Here is a 14090-nt window from a genome sequence, read left to right on the forward strand (position 1 = left end):
TATTTTATAAACCTAATAGAAGGTTGAATAATTTATCGTAAAACACATGCAAATAGTTGTTGTTCCAACACATACTATTATTTCTATTATTAAAATACATTACTTGTATTAAAAAAATGTTCTTTGGAGAAAAATATTTCAAAGGTTAACTAAAAGATTTTTTTAAATGTTTGTATTTCATTATTTTAACAATTAGAAATTTTAGAAACACACAAATTTTGACTATTGTACTAGTCCATCAAAATTAAAGTATAGGATGTTTCTCTGCTAAGTTTCCTTAATTGTGTTTTAATTCATAGATTGGTTTAATTTTTGACCTGCATAATCTGTTTTAATATTACAATAACAAGTATATATTAATGCACCATACAATTCTACAGCATATAATTTCTAATTGTTTTTCTAAAAGTTCTTATCATTTTGAACAACTTTTCTTAGTAGCTACTGGTCTGAATTTCTATGGGACCCTGGAGAATGGATGTGCTCTGGGATAATAGCAATAATTTGTTGGGTCAAATGTTAAAATACGCCTCAGCTGGACTAATGAAATTGAAATTAATTCATTGCTTAGAGTCTTTTTGCAAAGAACTCCAGTTTTCTGAAGACATCAACAGAAACAAAATCTCTTTGTTTAAGGATCTGGGTGAACATGTAACACACTTTTATACACATTAAGTATTTCTGAGTAAATAATGATTTTTTCCCCATTCCATATAGACCTCTTAGTCCCTTACAGTTATTGTATTATTAACCAATAGAGAGTTGGGAATGTCTTTTCCTTCAAGTATTCAGACAGAAAATTTTTCTAGAAATGCTAAGCCTGCAATGGCTATTTAAGTGAGTCAACACAGTCTGAATTCAATTCACACAAAATTTGTTTTAGAAGAGACATGTTTTTAGGTTTAGATTATGAAATCCACATTTATTTACCTTTTAATGTCTTAGAGCAAACCCATTTAGCACTTGGTACATTCATTAAACATCTCAGAGCACACACCCATTTTACCACCTCAGAAACGGTTGTACCTCAATGTCACAACCTAATTGGCAGCACTTATTATTTCTAGAACATATAATGATGCCATGTTTTATAATCAGTGGCATCTTAGATTGAATTAAAATTGAGTATTTTGTAAAACTGTGTTCAAATTTATTTTTGAGCTGTAGAAAAAATCTGCCATCAATTATTGCAATAATTATCTCAGTTCCTGTCTCTCACACTTTGTAGCAGTCATTCAGATGCGTAGAGAATAAATATGTTCTATAAGATGAAAATTTTTAAACTTCATAAATTATACAACTCTTGAAATTAATTTTAAAATAGATAAGTATTGTCATCCATTACCAATGTCCAATATTTACTAAAAAGCACATCTATAATAGTGAAATCATTATATAGGTTGATTTGGAAAGAAGTGTAAAGAAAAATATGGGTGAAACCATTGTAGTGGTGAAATACTTCATCTACATTTATATTCAGCATATGACTTAATAATTATATGTGAATAATGTAAAATATTTCCCTTAATAGACTAGAAAATTTCATATTAATACATTTTATTTCATTATCTTAGTCTGAAATGTATGTATAACTTTTGTGCCAAGTAGGTCAAGTTACTTCATAGTGTTGTTCAGGTTTCTATATCTTTACTGATTTTCTATCTACTTGAATTGTCAGTTGCAGAGAGAGCAATGTGGAAATCTTCAACTACTATTGAGAATTTCTCCATTTCTCCTTGCAGTTATATCAGTGTTTACTTGATGTATTTTGAAGCTCTGCTAAAAGATGCATGAGCAGTTAGGATTGCAATGTCCTCTTGCTCAAATAACTCCATTATCCTTCGAAAATGACCTTCTTTATCCCTGGTAATATGTTTTACTCTGAAATCTATTTTTCGGGTATTGATAAAGGTACTTCAGCTTTCTTTTGATTAGTGATACATTGGTAGATGTTTTTCACATCCTTTTACTTTTAACCTAATTGTACTTTATATTTGAAATGCATTTCTTCTGTGCAGCATATAGCTGGGTCTCTTTTTTTTAAATCCAACTGTGTCTGCCTTTTACTGGAGTATTTATATTTGAAATGAGTATTGATATAACTGGGTTTACATCTATCATCTTGCTATTTATTTTCTACTTGTCACATGTTTTCTTTATTTCTTTCTGTTTTTCTGTCTTCTTTTGATTAGTTGAATTTTTAATTGTTCTATTTTGTTTTCTTTGTTGACTTATTTTCTATAACTTTTGTTTTAATTTTAGCGATTGCATACATTTTAAACTTATCAAGTCTACCTTCAAATTGATAGAGCCCCAGAAATTTACTTCCATAAGCATAAGCACAATAGATTATAGCTATAAATTCATGTACTTAAGAGCTACACTTATTATAACACATGACTTTGATTTTGACATTTCCAAAATAAGTCTTACCGTAAAAAATGAAATAAGCTCCCACCAGGCAAGTTAGAAAATTATGAGTGTAAATTGGCGCAGTCAGTGAAAAGGGTGTGAGCCAGAATTCTCATGAGACAGTGTCAGTCTCATCTACCCAAAGTAAACATTTCTGAAAAATTAAACCATTTCAATATTATAAACAGGACAATAGGCTAAATGCAGCTAATATAACTGGTAGTTTTAAAATTAAATTTAGCCAGTTTGTTTATAATATAACTAATTCAATATAATGAAGAAAAGCCTTAGATAAGTTGGCTATGTATTACTGACAAAACTAACACCAATAAACTGTGCATAAGAATACAGCGCTTACTATTATAATAAAGAAATACTTTATGTATAAGAAGAAACTGCAGGGCATAAAAATCTCCATTCCCACAGAGAAGGGAATTTTATAAAATAAATGAGAAAATGTATTGCATATGTTTTTTGGACATTTGTGAATATAGGCATTTATGTGCATATTTATATACATTTATTTATATATATCTTTTATATATCCAAATTATTATTGTGCTTTGTTGTTATTATTACTATAATTGCTGGGTATTTTACCTGTGATTTCACATATCCTTTCTAGATGTGCTCTTTAGAGACGCCCTCAATAACTTAGCAAGTAATTTTCTAAACTTGAACAAGCCATCTCCTGTTGACTCAGTATTATTTGTGTCTTGTTTTCTACGATTACTTTCCATAAGGGAAAAATATCCTTATTCTTTATAAGTGCGAATTCAACCTCAAGCTTTTGTCCTGGTAAATATAAGTGAACTGAATGTTTCAGGGCAAAACATGTGCTTGTGAAATGTTTTACTGATGCACATTTCAAAAGGAAATATTTGTACAGAGTTTTCTAATTCCTTCATTCGTACCTTTCTGCTTATTGGTGTTTTTGACCACTTGCTCTAATAGATTTGGGGAGTGTGCATATGGAATCTGATATAGACCCAGAAACAAGATTATTACTTCAGCAAAACAATATTAACATAATAGAACTATTTTAGATTTACTATAAGTGGCGTAAATTAAGTTCTAAAAATGTATGAATGCCTTTTCTGTTTTTCATTAGTCATAGCTGACTAAACCTCAGGAAAGCAATGCCAAGGAAAAATTATATATGTACATAGGAGCATTTAAATGTATATATGAATGTATATGTATATACATTTACAGGGTGTCCCCAAAAATGTATACACACACTTTGAATAATTATAAAGGCAATGTTTATTAAAATATATTTCATTTTCAAAATTTAACTATCAGCTGTTAAAGTGCACATACAGTTTTTTGAGACACACTGTGTGTGTGTGTGTGTGTGTGTGTGTACTTGCACACCAATAGCCCACTGGAAGAAAAAACAGATACTGTGTTCTCCTCACTGAGATGTCGGCTTTCATTACCCTCTCCGAGCTTTCATGGGAATTGCAGTTTACATTAGTCTTCTATTTTTTGACAAAATCCCACATTAAATCTTTCATAATTGAGCACATGATGGTAGTTTCATCACAGTCCCTTCATTCTTATTTTTCTCTTTCTAGTCCTCAATATGTATTTTCTAACATTTAACCAACTGTTATATTGCTCTGCAGCATGGATTCAGATACTTTTTTATTTGAAAGTCAAATGTTCCTTTGCTCTCATGAAAGTGACATTTGTTTTATAGTTTTGGAGCTCTTTTTACTGCAGTTAGCAGGAAAATTGCAAAATTTGACAGACACTTTCAGTATTTAATTTCTAAGGTTATAAGCCAAAGTAAAAACAATAATAAATTTCAGGAAGAGTACTTATATGGAAAAAATTACAAATTAAGATGGATTTTTCATCCAGTTTTTTAATCATAATATCGTGTTTAAATAAACCTGTATTCACACCTTGGGAGCTTTCTTCTTTGGGGAAAAAAGAAGCTCCTAATATTCTATTTTGTTCCTCTCCCTGAAAAATTATCCAGGATTTCTAAAAGCATAAGTCACAGACATTGTAGCTTTACTCTGGATTCTCCATAAGAGAAAATCCAGAACCCCGTTTCCAATAAGATTGTGTTGGACCTTAAAGATTAATGATACATACTCATCAAGAACATTCTACAACACCTTGGTGAACTGTCTAATTCACTGGTTGCCAAAATCATCTGATCACAGCACTCATGTGAGAGCTTGTTAAGAAATACAGATTTCTGGGCCCTGCCTCTGGTTCTGGGGATGAGCCAGGAATCTTAATGTTTCCAGAGGCCCTAGCTTATTTGACTAATAAGCAAGGGTGAGAAAGATGACTCTAATGGACACCAAAGCCAAAATGAAGTCTTTGAAACTAAATGTAATTTTGTATTTTTCCAAGTCAAAATGGAATATATTATAATTCTTTAAGACTTTGGTTGGCCCCTAATTTGCCTACAGAAGGCAGTGTGAATCGGTGTCTCCAAAAGTAAGTTTAGATTTTAATAAGCTTGCCGACTCTCTTATGAACAATAGGAAGTCAATACATATCAGCTTTCAAAGAACTTTAAATAATAGGTCGCAGGAGTTGGGAACACAGATTATTCACCCAGCCGTGTGTTGAGAGGCCGCTGCGGCCCCCTCTGCCAGGCGTGCGGGAAGAGTCCCCATGTGCTGCGGCCCCTCCAGTGACCCCCAGTCTAGTGGGGGACCCAAGGAAAGTGAAGAAGCTCGTTGTCCAGTCAGCTTAGTTTAAGAGGGAGAACATAGCCTCCCCGTGTTACCTGATAAGACCCCGCTGGGCGAAGCTAGTGTCGGTTCTGTCCACTTCGCAGAAGCCCGTGACTCCACCTGGAAGCTGAGTCCCTGGCCCCCGAGACCCTCCCTCCTGCAACACTGGTGTGAGAAACAAGCCGCAGCGCAGCAGTTGTCATTACTGGAGCCTCCACGCTGCGTCCTGGGGGTCTACCAGGTCCAGCAGCAGTTTCGGGGCGTTCCTGGTGACGCCGACACCCCAGTTAGCGGACGCTGAATGGGACAGTGTAAAGCCTGCAAGCCCAGCTCCCCGGGAGGCAGCTGGGGGGACGGCGGCCCGGGCAGTAGCCGGCCTGGCTCAGAAGGTTAACAGAGAATCCCTGGGGTGAGGAGGGGAATGTCCTGTGGCCACCGTGATGCTGATGCCGCAGGAGGAAAACTAAGGGGGGATTAGCCTCTCTGAGCAGCAGGAGCAAGGAAAGATCCCTCCATCGAGCACGGAGCCCCTTAGTTTCCAGCACTGAGCCCCTTTACGGTTTTCAAGTAAGGCAGGGAGGGAAAGAAAAGCTGCTTTTCTGAAAGCAGTTTTCAATAGCTGCTTGACCACACCAAGCACTCAGCTTCAAACATAGCAAGGGAGCTGTGCCCTTACAGGATGGAGATTTGTATGTAGCCGCAGTAGAGTGCTCACTTAGGTATTTGGAGAGTGACTTAATTACAACTAAGTTAAGGAGACAACAATATAGTTTGTTTTCTAAAAATAAGGACAATCTTACTTAAATAAACACCATCTACTATCCACTGTTATTTAGAATTTTATCTGCTTTCTTCCTTGTTGTAATTCAATATTATGGGACTAACTAGGATATGGCTGCTATGAAGAATGCAGAATTGCCTGTATTTAAATAAATGTAGGTGGTATTTTCAAACTCAGGGTACCACCTGAGAATGTTGCTATTCTGGCATAATGTAAAGTTTAACAATGAGCTCACCCTTTTTAATTTTAAATTACAGAGTGGGGCAAAAGTAAGTTTACAATTCTTTGTATGGAAAATAATATAATAACTAACAAATAATAATACAAGAATAAACTCTGTGTTTCATGTACTCACAACTGTAAACCTACTTTTGCCCCACCCTGTATATTAAGTTACCCTGCCCAGGAGTGGAAAGACGGAGATAATAATAATGTCATGATTCCACTTTTAATGCAATAAAAATTATATGGAATTAAGAGATTTTTAAAAAGGTGTTGTCTTATGAGCTAATGTGTTCATGAAGACTGATTGATTGTAAGTCTGCTGATGCAGAGACAAAATATTTAGTGAAAACATGTGAATAAAGAAGTTCAGTTATTTTCGTAATATATAATATACCAACTACAAAACTCAAGAAAATCCTACAATTCCTTATTTAGCATTTATAATTCATGCTCTTGCCAGAAATAGAGTGGGTCTCTGTAAATGTTGCCAAGGTCTCTGAGCAAGAAGGCCACGATCTCAGGACTATCCCAGTATAGAGTTGTTACACCAAAGTGAAAGTTGTTTGCAGTTCTAGATCTGCCTACTGCATCAGGAAAGGATAACCACGTTGAACAAATCTGAATTTGGAAAGCAGCATATTGTCACCCGTGAACAGAGTGGTAGCTTTTGTTACGGCGCACAGAGAATAGCATGATGGGGACTCTTATCAGAATCAGTTGTGAGTGAGGGGTTGGAGTCAGAAACAAGGCAGAAGACTGGGTGCAACTTCAGGGGAAAATAAACAGGGCAGTGTTTCCATTTTCATGTTTAATGTGAACTCCAAGTGTCCTGCCTATCTAAAGACATTTGTTTTTGAACCTAGGGTAAAGGAGGTTTAAGAGCAGGAAAGGAAGAGAGGAACAGGCAGTGGGCGTATGGGTTGGAGGTGAGCAGGGAGAGGGTTCCTAACATAAATAATTACAACTGAAGCATCAATCCAGTCACTAGCCACGTGCTAGAAACAACAGACAGCCTAAAGTGACAGACTAGCCACAGGAACAATCAGAGGCCATTGTATGTTAAGGAGCTCATTAATTTTAAGTAGTCATTTGATTTATTAGGAGACAAGAATAGAAAACTAGTTGTCTTTCTTCAAGGACTGATTTTTTTTATTAGCTTTTGTTTGTTTATTTTTATTTAAAATATTACAGATGTCCCATTTCCTCCCCAATGACCCGTTCCACCCTGTCCCACCCCCTTCCCAATCTCTCTCCCCTCCATTGTCCGTGTCCTTTGGTTGTGCATAGATGCATATAAATTCTTCGGTTACTCTCTCCCCCTCCACCCACCCGCCCTCCTCCCTCCCTCTGACATTCGTCAGTCTCATCTATGCTTCCATGTCATTGAATCTATTCTGTTCATCAGTTTATTAAGTTCTTTAGATTCCACATATAAGTGAGATCATGTGATGTTTGTCTTTCTCTGCCTGGCTTATTTCACTCAGCATAATATTCTCCAGGTCCATCCATACTGTCCCAGAGGGTACGAGATTCTTCTTTACAGCTGTGTAGTATTCCATGGTGTGAATGTCCGACAGCTTTTTTATCCACTCATCCACTGATGGGACCTTGGGCTGTTTCCAGATCTTAGCTACTGTAAACTGCGCTGCTATGAACATAGGGGTGCATATATTCCCACTTCAAGGATTGATTTTAAAGTTGCAATGGAGATTCCTTGTATGTTTTACATTCTATAATATTAAAGATTAGCAATGTGAAATATATGGTTAATTTTGGCCAATGAAGCCTTTACTTTTCTTAGGTGGCATTGGATTTTTTAATCTTCTTTATTTAAAACAAACTCAAAGTGCTTGTCTAAGGACACACCATCAGGTAGTAGAAAATAAATAAATAAACATCAAGCACAAAATCCATAAACTCAACAATTTGGGAGTGGTTTGAGAGGAGTGGGAAATGATCTCCTTGCTCTTATGAATCCTGTTTAGTGACAGATAACATCCCAGCACACATGCTATGAAACATCATTCTCAATATGTTTATGGAGAAAGGAGAAAACAGTGGAGGAAATACAATGAGGAACGAATATGTGTTTCTTCTTTGTGTTCATTATTTTATGTCCCAAAAACCCAGAACTTCTTTATTTTCAGAAAATTTGATAAACTACCTAAAATGTGAAAACAGGTAGTTTTTCTAGTTAACAGATGTTTTGCATGAAAGAAAAAAAATATGTGTGAAACACATAAGGTAGCTGCACATAACAGTGTTGTTAAAGTAAAATGTTCATAAATAAAAAATAACACTTTTATTATTACATGCTTTAGGGCCTTAATTTTCCAGTGCTTAAATGCCAAAATGAAAGTCTTTAAATGTCCTAGTTTGTGTTTTCCTAATCAGCCATCACTCATTAGAAATTAATAAAAATCTCTGCACTGAAAATTCTATCTCACATTTATGATTGACTTACGTATTATTAGACACAATCATATAATAACAGGATTCCTCAATGGAAAAAAAATATTTACTATCTTATTTAGGTCATCCTTGTATTACTACTGTGAGGGACTATCAAGTGTTAGCCCAGCTACGACCCTGTGCAATGATTAAAACTGTTAACACATAAAAAATATTGATTGTTGATAGGTCCCCAGCAGAATCGCCAAGGAAATAAAACTTTAATAAATGGTTTAAAATTCAAGTATCTTATTATTTACTAAATGGCAGTAATGAGCCAGATAAAGAACTTAGCTAAGAAAAACTTTTATTATTTTTGTTAGAAAAATGACAGAGTCCTGTGTAATGGGAATCTGGTATTTATCAGTCCTGCTCTGAAATGAGTACTTGATCAGTCTGGGACAGAAACCACTCATTATTTTCATTGTTAAAACTGTGCATTGACCATTGGCTAGAATACAGCAAAAAATATGAACTGATTTCTTTTCTAAATAATTACCAAACAACTAATATTTTGACTGTTTATTAATATATTTTGAAGGTAAAAAACAAACAAAAAACCTTTCAGAACGTTAATTCTTCATGGTATACATGCCATTTTCACTGTCCACCATCACACCTTCAGTGGCAGTATGTTGAGCAATTAAAAGTCTTCACCACTTTCAAAGTGAATTAATATTCCAGTCTTTCTCTACTTTTTCATAGTTAAAATCTAAAACACAATAAAAGATACTTGTTCCATGTTTAAGAGAAACTGTAACAAGATTTCTGACTCTTCCACTCCAAGTGACCCATTGGGCAGTGATTCTGATATAATTCCTTTTATTGGATCTCAAAGTAAAACTGTGCTAATATGTATGCAGTGCTCTTGGGACACACGTTTGTATTAAGCCCCTTGGGATCTTACTAAAAAGGCAACATGTTTCTCATCATTATAAAGCTTCTGGTATAACTTCAGATGCAAAACTAATTAAAAGACAACTTTAAAAACTAAAAGATGGCCCAGCCGGGCGTGGCTCAGCGGTTGAGCGTTGACCTAGGATCCAGGCGATCGGGGTTCAATTCCCGGTCAGGGCACATGCCCGGGTTGCGGGCTGCAGCCGATCAGTGACTCTCTCATCACTGATGTTTCTAGCTCTCTCTCTCCCTCTCCCTTCCTCTCTCTGAAATCAATAAAGATATATTTAAAAAAAAAAACACAAAAAAAACCTAAAAGATGAATCCAGTGATTACACCTGCATGGAAGGACATCCCTCTGTTATTCTGCAGCTGTGAACAGATGACCAAACCCTAGAAAACTGAACACAGGAATTAATTTCCAGCTCTCCAGTAAACTAGAAACAAAATTAATTGCGTACAGAAAATGAAATGTTAAATAGTTAATAATTAAAGGAAGGTGTTTTTCTTTATTCTTTACTTTTTATATATATATGTCTTTATTGATTTCAGAGAGAGAAAGGGAGAGAGAGATAGAAATATCAGTGATGAGAGAGAGTCGCTGATCGGCTGCCTCCTGCCGCCTCCTTCTGGGGATCGAGCCCGCAACCCAAGCATGTGCCCTGACCGGGAATCGAACCACTATCTCCTGGATCCTAGGTTGATGCTTAACCACTGACCCAAGCCAGCCGGGCAGGAACACGTTTTTCATAAGAGTGAAAATAATGTTACTTTTACATAGCAAAATAGCACTTTTATTTTCTGTTTTGGGCAGCTCACCACTATATATAAGTAATAGCAAAATTGATGTTTCCCTCCAGATAGCAAGTATCTGTTAATAATCAATATACCTCAATGCTTGGGACAGAATGATCCAGGCCAAAGCAGAGTTTGCAGCTGCTCAGCTCAGGGCCAGGGTTCCCTATCTTCTTCACATAGGGCTGTCAAGTTTAGCAAAGAAAATAATGGAATTTGAATTTCAGATCAACCATGAATAATTTTTTAGTATAAGTATGCCCCGTATCTTATACCTTAGGACTCTGTTACAGATCCCCCTGATCTTCCAGGCGGGCCCGGTGGTCCCCGGTGCGCACACAGGACAGGGGGTAAAGGACAGAGCTTCCTTCCTGCCGAGGCCAGCCGGCCACACCCCAGCCACGTTCAGCTCTGGGCTCCCCCTTTGCTGCCGCAGTGCCGTCTCCAGGATCTCCTGCTGCGGCTCCCCGCGCTCTTTGCCCCTCAGCACCAGTTTCGCTTAACACATGCTGAACGCTTCAGTCACTGCTGTGCTCATACATATGTCTCTGAACTGTCATTTCTGACCGAGACAGCATGAAACCCTTCACCGATGTGGACTGACCAAAGGTTCCTAATTTGGGGTGAGAATTCTCAGACACCAGCTCCTCTACTGCCCATCATTTCCTCATCTACTACGAAAGGTAGAGTCAGACTATAGATTGTTCTGATACGATGCAAATGCCAGGTATGATTCAGGAAATCCTGAGAGGTGAGCACAGGGCTTCAAAAGAGAGGCTGGCTACTCTGTACTTTGTAGAAAAAAGGAAAGGCATTTCTGCATGTCTGATGTTAGACTAAAAAGAAAAAATTAGGTTGCCTTAGTCTCTGACAACTCCTGGTAGCATCTCCTGGAGATATCTTTGAAAATATAGAGATGGTTTTCCAGTTGTAATTTTTCTGCAGGAATATTTCTTTTGGCAGTCAGAATCTGAGTGTTAGAGGGCAGAGAGTGTAAATATATAGCCTCAGTTTAGGATGGCATATTTTATGTTCCATAAATCTTTATAGGCAATCATCCATTGTGATATATTTCTTAGGATATTCTTGTTACTTAAGGAAACTTTCATCATAAAAGGTGTTAAATACGATGATGTGTCCCACCTACTGACTTTTAGCCCGAGCATTCTAAATGCCAGCTGGTTTAGGAGAGGGAAGACAGCAGTCAATAGAGTTAATCTTTTACTGGGTTGTTTTCCAGGGTCAACACCTAATAACAAAACTCATGTGAATTCCTCAGTGAGGCTCTTCTGGCTCTTTCTAGGAAGCTGCCAGGTCTCCAGCTACTTGGTGTCTAGGTTATAAAAGAAAACCACAGGAGGAATGAAGGGGGCTGCCTTGTCCCCAGTCCCTTTCCCCTGTCATCTGGCTAGGTTGTATCTTAGCAAATCCTTAGCTCAACTTGTCACTCTCACACTGGACTAGGAAATTACAAGTCTAACCTATGCCAGCATTCCAATAATAGAGAAGTCCATATGACTGTGGATAGTAGATCCCTTAATCTCATATCTCTTTGGGTCAGTTGACTCCTTCTATGTGAGGCCAGAAGTTAAAAGTTTTCAAAAACACTGCCAAAGATGAGCCATTTTCTCCTTTTTACCAACACTCCAACCCCCAGATTACCCAGGAAAGAATCAGTCTTAGAAAGGGGTCACGGCTCTCTTTCCCAATCGATAATTGTATATCAGCCAACCAGGTTTCACATCAATTAAAGGAAAATGACAGAGAATATATGACAATTTGAAAAGTAACAAGTGGCTCTTTATCCCCAGGGTAGAAAAAAAATACAACATTTTTGCATTTTTGGCCAATTATTTAAAATCTTCCATTGGTGCATTTTGAAGAAAAAATAAGTCTACCAGAAAGTACAATAGATTGCAAAATAGTATGCAAGACTTCTAAGTGAACATCAAATTTGTAGGTTGGTTAAAAATTTCTTGGGATATAAGGAGAGATTTATGTACAGTTGGAGCATGAAGCAAAGCCAGATCAGTTCAATGAAAAGACCTAGTTTTTTTCATAATAACAAAAGAGAGCCCATTTCAGAATCACAAGAAGTCTCCTGAGAGCAACAATGGGAGTGGAAATAATTTTCTCAGAGAATCCATATATTCATCTCAATGGTTGAAAATGATTCATGCACTGGTGGAAGAAAGACAGGGAACTTGTCCCATGTTTTTCTTTTCACTTCCCCATTAAACACAAATGTTCTATAATTGTACCTTTGCAGTTAAATCTTTGGATGGGCAGTTTGAAAGCTTTTTATAATTTCATTGAAGGAGCTTGAGAAGCAAAGAAATCTCTGAAGCAACCAGGGTCCAGACTTTTAAAAGGGCTTGTGAAACAAAACATTTTGAAAGGAACACGGAAAAATTGGCATCCAATATGAAATATGGTGCAGAATTATTTATATATGTCACAATGCTCTACAGCTTGCAGAAAACCTGACTGCAGTTTCTCCAAAGATTTTAAATTAATCTTCAGTAGATGGCCAAAGTAAATTTCCCCAAAGAATGTGTAAGCCTTTACAGAAATGACATTAAAGAAATACAGAAGAATAAAGGTGTTGAATTGTTTTGTTACTAAAATATGAAACAGGACAAGTAATACTAGTTGTTTGATATATTTATTAAATTTATGTCCTTGAGAATAAATATTATCCAGAAAATAAAAACAAGAGCAAGTAAAATAGAATAGAACCTAAGAGTAGAGAATTTAGACAGTGTACTCCAGGGCTACAATAAATAAATTTTAATAGGTTGTCATGTCAGAATTTGTTCAAAAAATCAGAAAAGATTAAGTTAATGATTAATTTTGTCCCAAGTCTGGCACATGATATGAGAAAGTTTTAGATACAATCCTTTCAGACAATTGAGTTCCCTTTTCAGACGAATCAATATTACAAATATCAAAAAGTCTTCTAACCCTTTAATATCAATCGCTTACTGCAAAGTTGGGGAGTTCACAATTCCACCCTTATTTCTGGCACCAATTTGCAAAGTCACAGGTCCCTAAGACCACCTCAGGTTTGATAATTCACTACAAGGACTCACGGAACTTGTTTAAAACTATTACACTCACAGTCACACTTCATGACAGTGAAGGGATTCAGATAAAAATTAGCCATGTGGAGCCGAGTCCAGAAGAGTTCGAGGCTTGAGTTTCCTCTTCTCTCTCAGTGGAGTCTTGGGCAGGGCTAACCTGTCTTAGCAGTGATGTGTGACAATAGGCAAGAAGTGTTGCCAACCAGGGGAAGTCGCCTCAGCCCTGATGCTCAGAGCTTTTATTGCAGCCCAGTCACGTAGTCATGGTTGAACGCCTGCATGGCTGACTTGAGTCTCCAGCCCCTCCAATACTGAAGCTGCTCCAGAGCTCCCACCATAAATCACATTGTTGGCATGGCTAAGGCCCCCACGTAAACAAAGACACTCTTATCATACAGCACTTTCCAAGGGTTTAGATTTCCCCCCAGGAGCTGAACACAAAGGTCAGACTCCCTTTGGGTAAGGTTAGTCTTTTACGGCACACTCATATTACACAAAGCTGTGTGAGCTCCACACTGCTCACTGGAATGGCATGTATCTGCAGATGCTGCGACGAAACTAGATCTGACACATCCTGAACTATGCAGAAAATGTCACCAGCTAACAGACTGTTTCAAGAGAGTATGGCCTTACTTAATCAGCACTTTTGTAGCGCAGGAGTGCTACTTAAGATGCTTTGGGCTGGAAGACGCTGTGACAGCTCCCTGTCCCTCCGCCGCTGAGGATTTTTGCCGCAGCATG

The 14090-nt window shown here is 37.0% G+C and overlaps 1 protein-coding gene across 2 annotated transcripts in view; it reads left to right on the plus strand.

Moving 5' to 3' along the window:
• The window catches only part of EDIL3 (EGF like repeats and discoidin domains 3), a 353968-nt gene that overhangs the window by 331556 nt on the left and 8322 nt on the right, over positions 1 to 14090 (plus strand). The gene's annotated exons all lie outside the window — the stretch shown is intronic.

This window comes from Miniopterus schreibersii (assembly GCF_964146895.1).
Source record: "Miniopterus schreibersii genome assembly, chromosome: 3".
Lineage (NCBI taxonomy): Eukaryota > Metazoa > Chordata > Mammalia > Chiroptera > Miniopteridae > Miniopterus > Miniopterus schreibersii.